The sequence below is a fragment of the Lepisosteus platostomus genome, chromosome 14 (genome assembly GCF_059453375.1).
Source record: "Lepisosteus platostomus isolate fLepPlt1 chromosome 14, fLepPlt1.hap1, whole genome shotgun sequence".
Lineage (NCBI taxonomy): Eukaryota > Metazoa > Chordata > Actinopteri > Semionotiformes > Lepisosteidae > Lepisosteus > Lepisosteus platostomus.
Genome location: NC_142624.1, coordinates 26,476,259 through 26,491,095, shown reverse-complemented (window position 1 = coordinate 26,491,095; position 14,837 = coordinate 26,476,259). Strand labels below are relative to the sequence as shown.

The window sequence follows — 14,837 nt, the reverse complement described above, 5'->3', positions numbered from 1 at the left end:
TTTCAGTTTAACTTTATTTCTGTTCTGGTTTTGATTATATGGTTGACTATACAACTTCTTGAGTCCACTGGGTATCTTTAACATTTTAAAAATCTTTCTGTGCTGAGAGGATATTTAATGGTTTTATATCAAGTGATGTGAGCAGTCTTAGGCCACACATATGTAGCCAGTTACACTAAATTATATAATTAATTATATAACTTTTTAGATTTATTTTAGGATATTTTATTCTTCATTTTAAAAGTTACATCTTTTTTGCATTTTTTTGATGGAGTAAATGTGAAGTTGATTCTTTTCATCTGAATTCCATTTTTTTTTCTGGTTGTTACCTGCTGTCCACAAGCACGAAGCTGTTTCTGATATCTGCTGGATTCTAATGTTTTTGTGAGGACTTGAAATGTAACCAAGAGGAAGTTAAATGGTAAGCATGACATGCTTCCACTCATGGTTTTTCAGAAAAAGATTTTTTTGGGATACGTCTTTGCAGCTTTCAGGACGCCTCCTGCAACATTATTCTTAAGAAGCTCTGTGTGGTAAGTATTCAGAAGAGTTTCTTACTGAGCCTAGATTAATAAGAGCCGACAAAAGACTCAAGGAACAAAGTGGTGTTCTGCAACTTGTGCTCAACCGATTCCATTGTACTTGGAATACATTCAAATAAGAGGTACGGATGTCGTACGTTGTGACATTAGATACTAGAAAATAAGAGCAGCGAATATATTTCCAAGGCGGGGTTATTTTTTTTTCTACTGATGCTTCCTCTCTTGTCCAGTTTACCTACAGCTGCCTTGTAGTTTTAACGGGCAGAATCTGCCCTGGCTTTTACTAGTAATGATTCAGTCTCGTAAAATTTAATTGTAAAGATAAATCGCCCTGCAAATAACTGCGTCCTGGCAGAAATCGTATCTTAATTTAGTCAATTCCATTTAGCCAAATTTGACCAATTGTGCGATGTATCAATGTTCTTATTTTAAAATTAAGCATGTTCCAAATTGACATTTCCTGGATGCTTTGAAAGCATCACAAATTAGTTGTGAAAGTGATCAACTGAGCTGCACTTGCAGATGTTTAAGTTCGCGAGGCCTTTAATATTTAAACCCCATTGGGGTTTATAAAATGGTTTAACAAAAATATTTACTAGGTTAAAAAGATGGGATGATCCTTCCGATTCTTAAATATCAACAACTGCGGTCTAAATGTTTTGCTCTTTCCATCTGTATTCGACCTGTAATCCACCCGTATTACTGCACTTTCACTGGGAAGGCAAAACTTGTTTTGATATGTGTATTATACCTGTGTCAATCAAGTCGGTATTCAGTTAAATACAAAATATACAGTACTTCTAAATACCTCAATTCGCCTGTACTAAATTCTTCACACAACAGGTGTATAGTGGTTCCCTTCCTCCCTTTCGGATAATGATACTAGTACTGCTAGCAGGACAGAGTCTGGATGCTTTAAAATATGGCCGACAAGTGCAGTTGTAACTGCCCGCTTAAGTCAACGTTAACTCCAAGACGATTACCTGAGCGAGAAAAACACCCTTTCCCTTTCGAAACATCGACTGAAATGTCTCATCATGGACCCTGCGAATGGAGAAAATCGCTAGATACGGAGGAAAACATCACCTAAAACAAACGCACAGGTAGAAAAGCGCTTGTGTTTTCTTGGCTCACGTCACATGGAATCATCAAGACTTCGTTTTAGTTTTATGTAATTTACGAGAAGCTATTGTTGCGAAGCCATGTTTTTTTTTAAAAAAAATGTATTAAAATAATATAGTAGTACAGAATAGATCCCTATTTATATATAACATCTAATATTAAACACCTTTCTCTCTGAATGCTTCCTTTTAAATCTTCATTTAAAAATGCAGTTATTTTTTGCTGCAAGTAAGCGAGACGTTATTTTAGATTTTATTTATATCATGTGATTTCTGCGCGGAATCATAAGGAGTTTAAGGCAATAAACATAAAATAACTTATCCTCGTGAAAAACGTCGTTTTTTTTCCCGATAGCTGCAATAGGTCTTAACGCTGAGCATACCTTAATGGTAGCGCACACGTAGGTTAGGAGAGGAGACCATTTGGTAAATAATTGATCCAAAGATCTCATCCAGAGGTTTCCTAGAAAGAAGACAGTGTTGGCTTTACTAAACTAAACTGGGTGCAGGGTAGCTTGTTCCACATCCCAAAAGCCCTTTGGGTAACGGTTTGTTTCACTGTTTACCCTGAAGCAGTCCATTGACTAGGGAAATAAGAGGTAAGACAGGTGAAATACCACTGGCAAAAACAGAGAGGATAGAATGAGAAAAGAGATATTGCTAGGAAATGCTGGGAGTATAATCTTGATGATCTCCCTGTTTAATATAATATTTATAAATTAATGAAACAATACATTAGCGGTTGCTGACCCTGGTGCTGCACAGTTACCATACAGCAGGCCTTATCTCACTTTTATTGTCATTGTTAATTCTCTCTCTTACTCCATAAGCCACAGCTACGCACATTTGTACCAGCTGGGCATTCCACGGAAGCTATCGCAGTGAAGTTAATGGAGACTTAATGGTAAAAGAGCAGTGCCCCACCTCAGATTTGAACATACAGTACAACTTTCCAGTTGTGAGTCTAGAGTCCCTAATTATGTCGAAGTTTTGATGAAAATCGTAAATGTATTAGTTCAACTAAGCCTACTATACCTGTAGTGCTCTCTTCAAAATTAATTGAAGAGATCACTTGGCATAAGTGGTAAAAATGAAATCCTTCCTAATCTTTAGAAATGTATGAGTTTAAGAGGGAATGAAGAAGCCTACTGTATTATCTCTCCAGGAACAGCATTGCCCACATTGCCCTTAGAGGAGGCCTGAAGTCCAAGTCATGCAGAATGCATTGGTTTATTTTGTGGGGGGTACTATGCAGGTCAGAAGTTGTTCATTCAATTTATTCAATTGACTCACTTAATTAAAATCAAATAATACCTAAATCAAATAATTCAATTAATTCCTCAGTCATTTACAATAGTTAACCTGAAGGACAGTAACGCAAAAAAAATCAATTGTAGCTAGCAGAAAATGAGCAACATTTATTGAGCAACAATTAGATGTTTGCTATTTTTGAACTTCTGCTACTAGAATCAATGTTTTTTCCTCACACGATGATGGCTTCCAGTTTCTTACTTTTGAAGTATTCTCAGTTTTAGACATCTTTTTATATACCCATCATAACCATCATTGTCAATACTCCTAGGAGTTTTCACATAACCAATCTCCATTGATTATGTGCAAAATGAGTCTGATGTATCCAGTTAAGTATTTTATACAGTTATTATCTTGTTATATATTACTGTGTGTTTTCAGGAGGTGGCTCTGAAGCAGATGGTCTGGAAGAAAATAAGGAGATAGCTTCGAAGGCAGTTCAGTTTGTCATACGTGCTGTGAGAAAAGGAGCTGTTCCCTTGTGCTCTAGTATCGCCGAACTGCTCCGCGAGATTCAGCGGTAAGACTTAACATCGAGCACCCCGAGAGCTGTGTTGTAAAGAGAGAATGTCAGTACATGCCATTCACAGGTCAAAGGTCGTCGCATGACTGCAGCATAACAGATTTCTCTATGTGGTCACAGACTGTAGTTGATCTTTCCTCTCTGCAAGAGAGACAAATGGACTTCCCCAGGCCTAAAGTGCCTTTTCAGGAAAGCAGGGTCACAAGCTGCATGAGGAGAGTTGCAACACATGGGGTAGATGATCTGCTGAGTCAAGGCTGGTCATTACTGATGAAAGATTAGCACTGCTGCTTCTTCAATGTGCAAACAGTACACACATAGTTAAAAGTACTGACGTTTTAGTTGATTATTTTAAGTTGGTACCTTGTATTTCTCTTCTTAACATCTCATTTTTGCATCCTGATCAAATCAGCAGATTATCTGGAATTATTGTGCTCCAGGAATATTTTCTTCAATATCCTTGTGATGTCCTTTACAACAAAGGCTTTTGAACCCTGTTCCTGCGTAGTTTGTCTCATATACTGTTTGTCACTCTGGATTCCTCTTTTTTAGGGAACACTTGGACATGATCAGTTTGTTCACAATCCAAATTAAATGCCTGTGATCAACCCTGTCTGTTTTGACAACTAATTGGTAACTGGTAAAGCCAAAACACTGCAAAGACGCATGTAAAAATGAGGATTGTATTTGAACTTAATGTCTCTGCTAAGGAAATTCCTGCCTTGTGAAGCTCTTGTCATAATGTTTAGTGGCTTAGTTATTGTTTAAAACTAGGATTGAGTAGACAGACACAAGTTACTTGTTTGAATGGACCTAATTCGTGTTTTAAGAAATGTAATATATGTTCTTAATCTTTTCTTGGACCCTAATGTTAAATTGAGAAGCCTGCACAAAAAAGCTTTATTCCTCAAAGATCACAATACAAACATTTCTAATATAACTCATGCTAGTACCTTCTATAAACTTTTCATACTCAACGCATTGTGCAAAGTTATCACCATGCATATCATATTTATAGTTAATGAGCAAAAAAATATGTATATGATATGCACGTTATAGGCAACAGATATCAGAAGATTGAACACACCATGTTTTGTCACGGATAATTTTATTCGGAATCACTGTGAATGCTTTATCATTCTTTTCTTTCATGCTGTGCTGTAGTTATACAGATGTTTCTTATACGTACAGCAAATCCAAGCTATAATTTCATTGAAGTATGAATATGCCTGCATTTTCTTGGGGACCTGATTATGAGCAAGAGTTTGTACTGATTACGAACAAAAGCTGTTATCTTGAACCTGCGGCAAACTTTCAGAGTTATTATTGGAATTTTCCTGAAGGCTTGAATGATAGAAAAACAAGAGAGAGGCAAATGCAATCTAAATGAAACAATGTTGGTCTTGTTCCCCAAAGGAAAAGTCTTCTTCAAAACATTTTTGATGTTTGAGTGTGTTGGTGCTTAAATGAGACTGCAGAGATGTGCCTAATGTTGCTAGACAAGTTGTAAAGATACAGTCAGTGATAAGAACTTTCTCCTACTTCACTTAGTGTTTTTCTAATCACTCTGACAACTGTGAGCTGGTGCCGCCTCCTACTGTGCTCTGCTACTGAACATTAACTCCCCTTCCATGTCAATTTAATTGGAAACGAAAAACAAATTAACATTTCAGACTGGCAACAATCAGATGTGTCTTCACTTAGATGTTCAGAAGCCTTAATGGTTGAACATGTCGATTATTAGTTTTCTATGTCCTTGGCAGTTTTGTACTCAGCATGTTTAGGAGCCATAAAAACAAGTAAAGCTTTTCCCTTGTAGGGAGAGGGGATTATTAACATTAGCATTGGGTTAATTCTTCAGAAGGGAAGAGAATTATCAAAACCAAGGTTTTGGGTGAAGAGGAACTTTTAAAAACTAGTTAAAACTGTCATGAATGCAAGAATTGAGTTAAATTGAATTAAGTTCTAAAATTGTGTAACAGATAATAAAACAAATAAAATAATATCTATATAAAATATATAAAATATCAGATAATAAAACAGAAAATAAAACAAACTTTTATTTAATAACAATTGGCTGTTTTTCACAACAGCTTTCAACATTTGTTTTAATAGTGCTGTTGTGAATCCTAACTTGGAGTCACCAGTCAATTTCATATGAAGGCCCTTTGCATGCCTTTCTGTGTGACTTAATTAGAAGAATTTACACAATTTTGCAGATAAAAAGGTACGTTTCCTACTGTAGCTCTTTTGGCTTAGTAACTTGGTAGGTAATTGATAAGTCCCTTTTTTATCATTTTCCCACATTGTCTAGACTGAGGATGAAAAATGTAAATGTCAAAATAAACACCTAGTATTTTTCATAGTTTCTTCAAGATCTGTATTCCCCATTTTATATGTAAAGTTTACATGTGCCAATAATTGTTCATGATACTTTGCTTTAAATGCAATCTACCAAGTGTTTGTCCAGTCTTGAATTTTGTCTAGGTCTTTTTGAATTTTCTATGCAGCTTCTATGGTGTTTCCTATAATCCTATTTTAGTACAATCTGAAAATCTGACTAGGTTACATCATAGCAGAATCTAAATCATTGATAGAAATTAGGAAGAGAAGTTATTGGAAAAAAGAGCCCTGAAGTACACTTCTGTTTATATCATCCAAATTTGAGGATTCACCAATACTTCTATCCATTAACCAGTTTATCCAAATACAGGTATTTCCTTGAATACCTACTGCCTGCAACTTGATAATCCATCTTTTGCAAGGAACATTATCAGAAGCCTTCTGTAAATCTGCAGTAAATACACTATATCATATATGCTCTTTGTATATCCACTACCGTTGTTGTTTATTTATAGTTCTAATACGTTGGTTAGGCACACTCAGCCTTTTCTAAATCCATTGACCATTTCCTATAATTTTATTTCCCTTTACAGTCAACTCCAAAATTATTGGCACCCTTGATAAAGATGAGCAAAAAAAAACAATGAGGTAACAGCACAGATAGTGCTCAAAAATATGGAAAAAACTATATTCTTTTATTCTAACGCAAATGCCATTCTCAAAAAGGTAGGTGTCAAAATTACCTCAGAAGATTCTTATAAATGAAAACATCCAGCCATCATTTTCTAATCTCTTTATCCAGTACAGAGTCGCGGGGGAGCCCTAGCCTATCCCAGAAAGCAGCGGACAAACGACAGGGCCCTCACACACTTTCACATCGGGGGCAATTTCCCTGATGCCAGTTACCATTCCAGTATGTCTTTGGACTCTGGGAAGAAACTCGCACGAACATGGGGAGAACATGCAAGGTCCAGAGGCATAGCACCTGAATTCTGAAATTGAACCCAAGGCCACTGGGAGGCAGCTATGGCTAACCACTGAGCTGCTGTGCCGACCCTAGATAAAATCAAACAAAATTAAATGTGCGTTAACATTCTGCTTTTATGTTAATCTCAGTCTTATGGAACTAAATTGTGTCTGTCCATGTCTTCCTGTTTCCCCAGGGGATAAAAATGAGGTAACACGCATGTCTTTGAATTCCCTTGACATCCGTCACCATGGGGAAAGGCAAAGAACTCACAAATGAAAAGACCTCATAAGTCGGGAAATGGGTACAAAAAGGAACAGAAAATAGATACAATATACTGCTTGACCAATTTGGTCAATAACTGAGAAGCTCAAAACCATTGGACCAGTGGTAAACGTGCCCGGTAGAAGAAACACAGTGTGGAGCATAGTTCTTCAGGCAAAGAAAAACCCAAGGGCCACAGCTAGAGAATTACACAACTTGGTTGCATCTTGGGGTCACCAAGTCTCCAGATCTACAATTAGGTGCCAGCTCCTTTACAACAGGCTGATTGTAAGGGTTGCTAGAAAAAAAGCCTTTGAGACTAACCAATAAACTTAAAAGACGATGCCTTTTAGCAAACCAACCACTTTGATGGGAATCTGGTGTTGTGGTGAGATTAAATATTTCTTTGGTCAATGCCATCCCAGGGATGAAGTTAGCATGAAAAGCAGGATGTATAGGCAGAAAAAACATCACACCTGCTATAAAATATGGTGGCAAATCTGGGATGTTGTGGGGTTGTATTGCTTCAGTTGGTCCTGGAACCCTTGTCGGAGTAATCAAGATAATAATAATTATGATAATAATTGCTCACACATATAGCGCTTTTCTGGACACTCCACTCAAAGCGCTTTACAGGTAATGGGGTCTCCCCTCCACCACCACCAATGTGCAGCATCCACCTGGTGATATCATGGTATCATAAGATGATATCATGAACTCTCCCACGCATCAGGACATTTTAGTCAAAGGCTAACACAGCCGAAAATGGATTTTCCACCAAGATAATGACCCCAATAAAACTGCATCTCAGTCCACCTGTGGTTTGAATTGAAAATAAACATTATAGAAAAAGGCTCCGTGCTGTTGTCCTTGCGAGGGAATGAAGCACAAAGTTCTGAAAACAGAGATGACAATTATTACGGCACTTCATTTATTTTGGAAATAAATTTATAAAGTAGGAAATGTAGAATTTAAGTTGATTTCATTGAATCACTAATAAATACATTTCACATTTTGGAACATTACAATATAGCTCATTACTTGTCTTGTTTATTCTATACAGCGTTTCTTGCTCATTTTTAAGCGTGTCAATAATTTTAGAGGTAACTGTAGATGCTCTAGTTTAGCTGTAACAGTTTCTTTTCCATAACTGTAGATGGAATAGAAGGAAGACTCAGGAGCTGGTAATTGCTTGTTTCAGTTTATGGATGGGCTTTTTTATGGTTGGTCTGCCTAATGAGTCTGTTTCAAGAGTTAGTTTCCTATGAATTAAACTATTTTTTTAAGTATACTTAATACAATCGCACTAGACCCTGGGAATTTGTTTAAGTGTTTCTATTACCTATAATAATCCTGATTTGTCTATGCTAATATTAATTAACAAAGAACTTTGTCTTTCTTCAGCATGAGAAGAAAGACATACAGTATGTCTGTGAAACCTTGTTGTCTTTGCTATTCTTTTGCTGTTATAAATTTGACCAAAATATTTTCCATCTCTCTTGACCTTTCCCCTCATTTTTCTTACCACCTATTTTCGCCTCTGCTTGCAATTCTGAAAGTTCATTTTCGTCACCTGCATTTTGGTCTTATTAGTTCAAATTCTTACTTATTATTTATTTGTAATTGATTTATTAGACCATGTTTTCTTTCCTAGCAATAGGTTTTGTAGCTGAGTAGTTGTCCATATATTTTTAGATTCTTTTTTTTAAGTTTGCTTTGTAAAAATGATTTGTCCTACCCTTGTAGAGGTTGAAAAACATTTTTGAAATCTATTTAAATTTTCTCTTCAGAGCTGTGAGAGCATTAATATCATACATAGGCCAAAGAATTGATCATCTGAAATATTTTTTTATCTTACACATTTTGATGTAAATGACATAAAAATATAACACAAAGACTTCTTGTCAGTTTACAGAGAACCGTAGAAGCTCAGAGCAGATTGATTGCAGAGCTGAAGAACAAGTGTTTTGCTTGCAGAGGCCCTGTCTCCACCAGTTGTCATAGTAACACGGCCTACAGCTCCTACAGCCATTCTTCCTCCTCTCTCACCCTCTCCTCTTGCCAGGTTTGTACTCCCCCCAAACACACGCTGAGGCAAAGACACTTCCATGAAAATCCCAAGATACAACCTCAGGGATTCCAAAAAGGGACTCCTTTTTCACCTCTCTTCAAGATTGGGCAGAGCTTGAACATGAAACATGGAGAAAGGTTCTCCCAAGTGATTCTTAAGAAACAGATGCCATGCTTAACCTTGTAAGGATGATCTGTGCAGCTATGTGATCATTGTGTTTCAAAGGTTAATCAACAAAAGCTGTTGGTCTCAACAGCAGGAATCCCTTGTGAGCAATTACTGTCTGACCACTAGTTGCCTTATAGCAGTTTAATGTTAAAAGAGCGTTTCTTTTTATACAGTACAATGTATTAGTGGAAGCGTACTTCAAGTTCCACTTGTCTGAAGTAGAAGTGAGTCTAGCAATAGAAGGGCACTTTTTAAATTATTAAGTCTTTTTCATCAGGATTTCAGGCCAGAAAAAAATTGAAAGCATGCACACTTTTAGATATGTTAAATGTAATATGTATCCCCTTAATTTATACCAACAGACATTTTTCTAACCTTAAGAAAGTAACTGGAAGTTCTTTGTGAAATTGGAATTCGAATTGTTTTGTACCAGTCCTCGATGAGACCATGAGTTCCTTGCTGTGTCTGAGCAGTTATGAAGCCGTGTCTAGTGAAGCACCACTCTCCTGGGGCAGTGGAGAGAGGGTGAAAGGTGTGTGTGGGGGGGGATTTACCACACTGCTACCCCAACAAAACAGGTCTCCTCCCACAAAAGTCTTCTACAGTACCTAGGTTTCAAGGGGAGGGTGACATCTTCTTCTGTAAAGGACTCAATGAGTAAATTGGTCATTGCCTGTTGTTGTACATTCTTTGCATCGAACACTATCCCAACATCTTTGCTGGAGTAAGAGTGATGAGATAATATTACACTATTGTACAGTTCAGGACATACTGTTCACTTTAGGCATCAAACTAAAAACTATTCTCTCTTTGCATGCTATAAATTCACAGCCAGTTTAAAAAATACACATGGTCTGTTATTTTTGGAATTGTTCTGATGAGAATTCTGAACAATAAATCATGAGGCAATACAGCACTGGTAATTCGCTTCCCTATTGTGTAACGTCCTGTAGGCTACCTATTAAAAATGCTCTGTCTCATTTATATGCCTCAAAATATGTTCCAAACATTGCTAGCATTTTGACAACAAACACTTATTTTAAAGAAACAGATGGTATTTAACCAGTTACAAGACTGTGCGCACAGCAGGTATTTCTTTCAGTTCTGGAAATAGTTTTAGGATTTTAAATGAAACCTTCCCTGCTAATTCCAGGACGTCCTGTGTTGTTTATTAGATAATACTGTATTGTTAGTTCTAAAAAATATCATTCTAGATATTCATGTATGGATGGCATAGGTTACAATAAGGAAAACTACCTTACTTTTCCTGTTCTCTATTGTTTTGTGGGTGTGTGTGTGGCTCCTCATCCAGCTACGGGAGGGACAGTCTTTCCCATCCAAACCTGCATCTCAGGGCTCCCACTCTTAGCCTTACCCACCCTTAATACCCTCCAGGTGACCACAGACACCCCTGAAAAACTCACACTGCGCAGGAAATGGTACAGCACGCTTTTTTGCCACTTTGTTCAAATACAACCTCTCAGCATCTGTCCAGTCACAGCAAAGTCCTCCTGTATAGTTTCTCTGGACTGTCTCCTGCCATTCCGTTCAATGTAGTTTTTTCCCCCCTTTTTATCATTGAACTGAACCGATTCGCCAAAGAAACGAGAGCCAGACCCGACTAATGCAAGCCCCAAAGATTTCTTCTTACGGCCGCAGTCCCTTATACACTGCTAGCTTCCCTGACCGCAGAGTTGTGTTTCTTTCTTCCAGGCTGTGGATGAGTTTCCTGGGCGCCAGAGCTCCACCACACAGTCCATTCCCACGTCTCACAGGCCTCAGAGGAGCGACTCGGATGGATGTGGGCAAGACGGTATGTCATTGCGATGGAAAAGGAAGTCAGAAATGTTAAGTCATATTTATTCCTGTATCAACATTCAGGATTGCTTTTAAGCCACCAACACAGAAGGTATGCACACAAAGTACGTCAACTCCACACTGCTCTTGATATAGATACGCAACATCAATCTATTAGAAATGAGGAATGTTAGCATTTAATTTGTATTTTTATATTTTTGTTTTCAGATTTAAAGATTAATAAATTAATTTAAAAAGTGGATTATAGATAGTATTATTCTCTGTTTTTCATTATATATTGTCTCAACTTTGTTGATTTCTTGTACGATTTCTTTAATATCCCTGCATGCTTAGCTTTTGTCTCTGGGAGAATGTGAATTTCTTTGTTTTATATGAGAAGCAAACCCCTTCTTTTCTTCTATTTTCCTAAGCCATCAAGAAGTGTGGAGGGGGCATCATCCCAAGAGGAGGTTTTTGTGACGAAAACATCCAACATTGAGTAAAAAAACCAAGGTAAGTGAGAAACTCAGATGACAGATACTTTGTTTTTCCCTCTGTTTTCTTCTGTGCTTGCATTTAGATAAATAATCCAAATGTATGTATTTCCATTGTCTGTTTGAGCACATATAATCATGCAGAAATGTAGTTATAACAAATTAGCCATTTTTGTCAATGTGACCTTTACTGGTCTTGTAGGTCTGGTATGGAGAATTTGTCAGAACTTAATATGTACTGGGTACAGGGTCAAAATTAGTATTATATTCTGAGCTGCTGGAAATCTCCATCTCTAAAATAGCAATATCTGAGAACTTGCATTGCAAATTAAAATTAACTTAGAATCTGCAAAGTGTTTTAATGAATAAATCCATAAAAACGTTTTCTGAATATGCTTGCTTTTGATGGACAGTAGCTGTGGTTGATGATAACTCCCCACAACGTCCGTTTCCAGCCTCGTAAGCCGTTAGGCCCCTCCTGTGAGAGGGCTGCTGGTGGCAGCGGCTCCGTGGGGGAGACAAAGAGGGTGATGGGCCCCGTCAGCAAAGGCCTTCGTTGGCCGAGAAACCAGACGGACATCAGCGCGGTGGTCGCCAGCGAGCCTGCACTCACAGCTGCAGTTCGGTGATTCTGCAGCTCAGCTCAGGAGTCGCACTGCTTAAAGGCATCACCTTCAGAGTCTTGCACATTGATCTCTGGCTGTTCTTCAGAGCTCTTTTCTACCGAAGGGGGGGGGGGGGGGGGGGTGGTTAATTGGGCACGTCTTTCAAATCCAGTCCGGTCGTTTCCATCTTCTGACATGCGTAGTGGCAGAGGGTTTTAAAACTACACCCTGTGAGCTCCTAAAATAGTGAATTTTCTCCCTCTTCAACCTAAGAGAACATAACACAAAAATGATTAATAACAAAATATGGCACTTGGCCTCAAGACGCCTTACCAAAGAAGCGAAGAGAAATGTTCAGCAGAAAGGGTTCTCTTATTTACTTGAGAACTGCTCTCGCATGCAAGGATGATGTTTGCTCTTTGTTCCTGGTATCTGCTGATAAAAAAATCCTGTTTTTAGCACCTGTGCTAATACTGGATTTACAGAGCGGACACCTGAAACATTTCCTCCGTGTCAAATGCTTGCAATTAGACACATCTTTTGTTTTTGCCCATCAAGGTGGCATCCGCAATACCCTGTCCCTCAATAATTAGAATTCCTCAATACATACCAACTTTGGCAGTCAGTCAGCACATCTGATGATTCTTTATAGGATCCCTACAGACAGGTAGGAATCCACTGATCTAGAGTAGTAAATCATAAGCTTACCTTGGCAACACTGAGCACTCTAATAACATTACAAATCAGTTCATAGACGAGGAGTTTGGTCAACAGCTTAAAAAAATAAGCATATATAAAACATAGAACTAGAATATACAAAAGCTTTCATTTTGAGTTAGCTGCTTTGATATTGTAAATGGTCCTAACCACCTGCTATACAGGTTTAAATATCAACTGATGTGACGACATTTATAGAGGAAAAGCCATTTTAAGGTCATTAAAAATATTTTACCTGTCAGTATAGCTGCGAACACAACTGATCACAATTTGAGTTTGAAATCAGCACTAAATATAAAAGTTCTTCATTCTCTGCATTCAATGGTAGAGTTAACACAAAAAAAGCCAAACATTCTGTAATTGTTTGCATTATTCTGAAGTAATACTGCAGTAGGCATTTACAAATGCACTTTGCCTTAAGACAAAGGAATTAACCTTCCTGCACAAAATATGCCACTTGAATAATACATAGTGCAATTGACTAAAAAAACACAGACGTTGTTTTTTAAGGCTTCTGGACCATTTAATAACTTAAATTCATGCAACACAAAGATTACAAATAAGAGGAGGCCTTTCAGCACATCTACCAGTAGCTAATTGATCTATTTCAAGAAATACCTGGATGAAGTCCTTGAATCAAGGTAGCTTGTTCCATACTCCCACAACCCTTTACATAAAGGAGAGCCTCCTGTTTTTGGTTTTAAATGCTTTATCCACATTGTGTTCTCTGTTTTATGTTTCATTGTTAATTCTGAATAAACCCACTGGGTTGAATTTTGAGCTCTTTTTTTAAACAATGTTGAACTTTACTGCATACTCTTGCAGTCCAGTTCTTTATGGTGTCATCTGAATTAAACATACTTAAAAGGTCTTCAGCCTCTTACAAAACAGAATAGATTAATAAGTTCAATTTATTGAATTCCAAAAACCCAGGGAACCGATTTATTGGCCACCTATGAAGAAATTATTCTGCAGAGTTCCAGTTGATGGACTAAATCTTCATGTGAATAAGTCATTACATTTTAGTGCTCCCTGAGAAGGCAACATAGTCCTAAAAACCATTTACAATTTTGGAAGACAGCCATAATGATGAAAAAAAAGCTTTTTACATTTCATAAGTAATATAATTAAAACTGTGCACAGTCTCTAAGACCACATTTTCTATTTAATATTACACTGAAAGATTCAACACTGTACAAGTATCCCCTCATTTCGTATCACCTTATACACACTCTTATATGACCAGTTATATGCAATAATTATGCAGTTAGGTATGTAAATTATGCTGAAACATTAGGAGATAAAACTCGGATTTGAAAAACCTTTTATCTCATTCAGCACTGCAAAACAGTTTCAAGTTCACCTTTTCATTCCTAGAGATCAAAATGTCTGTTGGGCACACACCCTGTCTGGTGTTAACATGGGACATTAGTAGGAATACTGAACTAAAGCAATATGCCACCTTGTGGACAAGCAGACAATGCAATAAAATAGTTCCTTGTTTTTAATAACTAGCTGTTCTAACCAGCACATTTGGAATGTTAATACAGTAGTATATGATTAATGTTAATGTCAATTAGAAAAAAACACCAGTGTTGTTGTGATGACAAATGGGGACTGGTTCAAGGGTGACACAAAACAACGAAAACATACAGAAATGTTATGGTATAAAACTCACAGGTGTCAGGGTATTAAGAAATCAAACCTTTGCAAAAAAGCTGTTTAAAGGGTCATGTTTAATGCAGTGACTTTAAAAAAACAAAAAAAAATTAGGGTTTCAATTTTATTTGTAAATTAAAACCAACTTAGCCCACTCACAATATATCTTAAAGTAACAAGGTGCATATCTGGCTTTGGTGACGTTATTTCTTTATTTTCAGAACAATACAAGTAAAACCTACAAGAACCATTCAA

The 14,837-nt window shown here is 37.2% G+C and overlaps 1 long non-coding RNA gene across 1 annotated transcript; it reads left to right on the top strand.

The window, feature by feature from the left end:
- Positions 1–2,004: 2,004 nt before the first annotated feature.
- Positions 2,005–13,128, top strand: LOC148649108 (uncharacterized). The gene is made up of 5 exons (XR_015926288.1): positions 2,005–3,494; positions 8,980–9,136; positions 11,024–11,123; positions 11,539–11,620; positions 12,057–13,128. It is a non-coding gene; the product is annotated as an uncharacterized LOC148649108 (long non-coding RNA).
- The last annotated feature ends 1,709 nt before the right edge of the window (positions 13,129–14,837 follow it).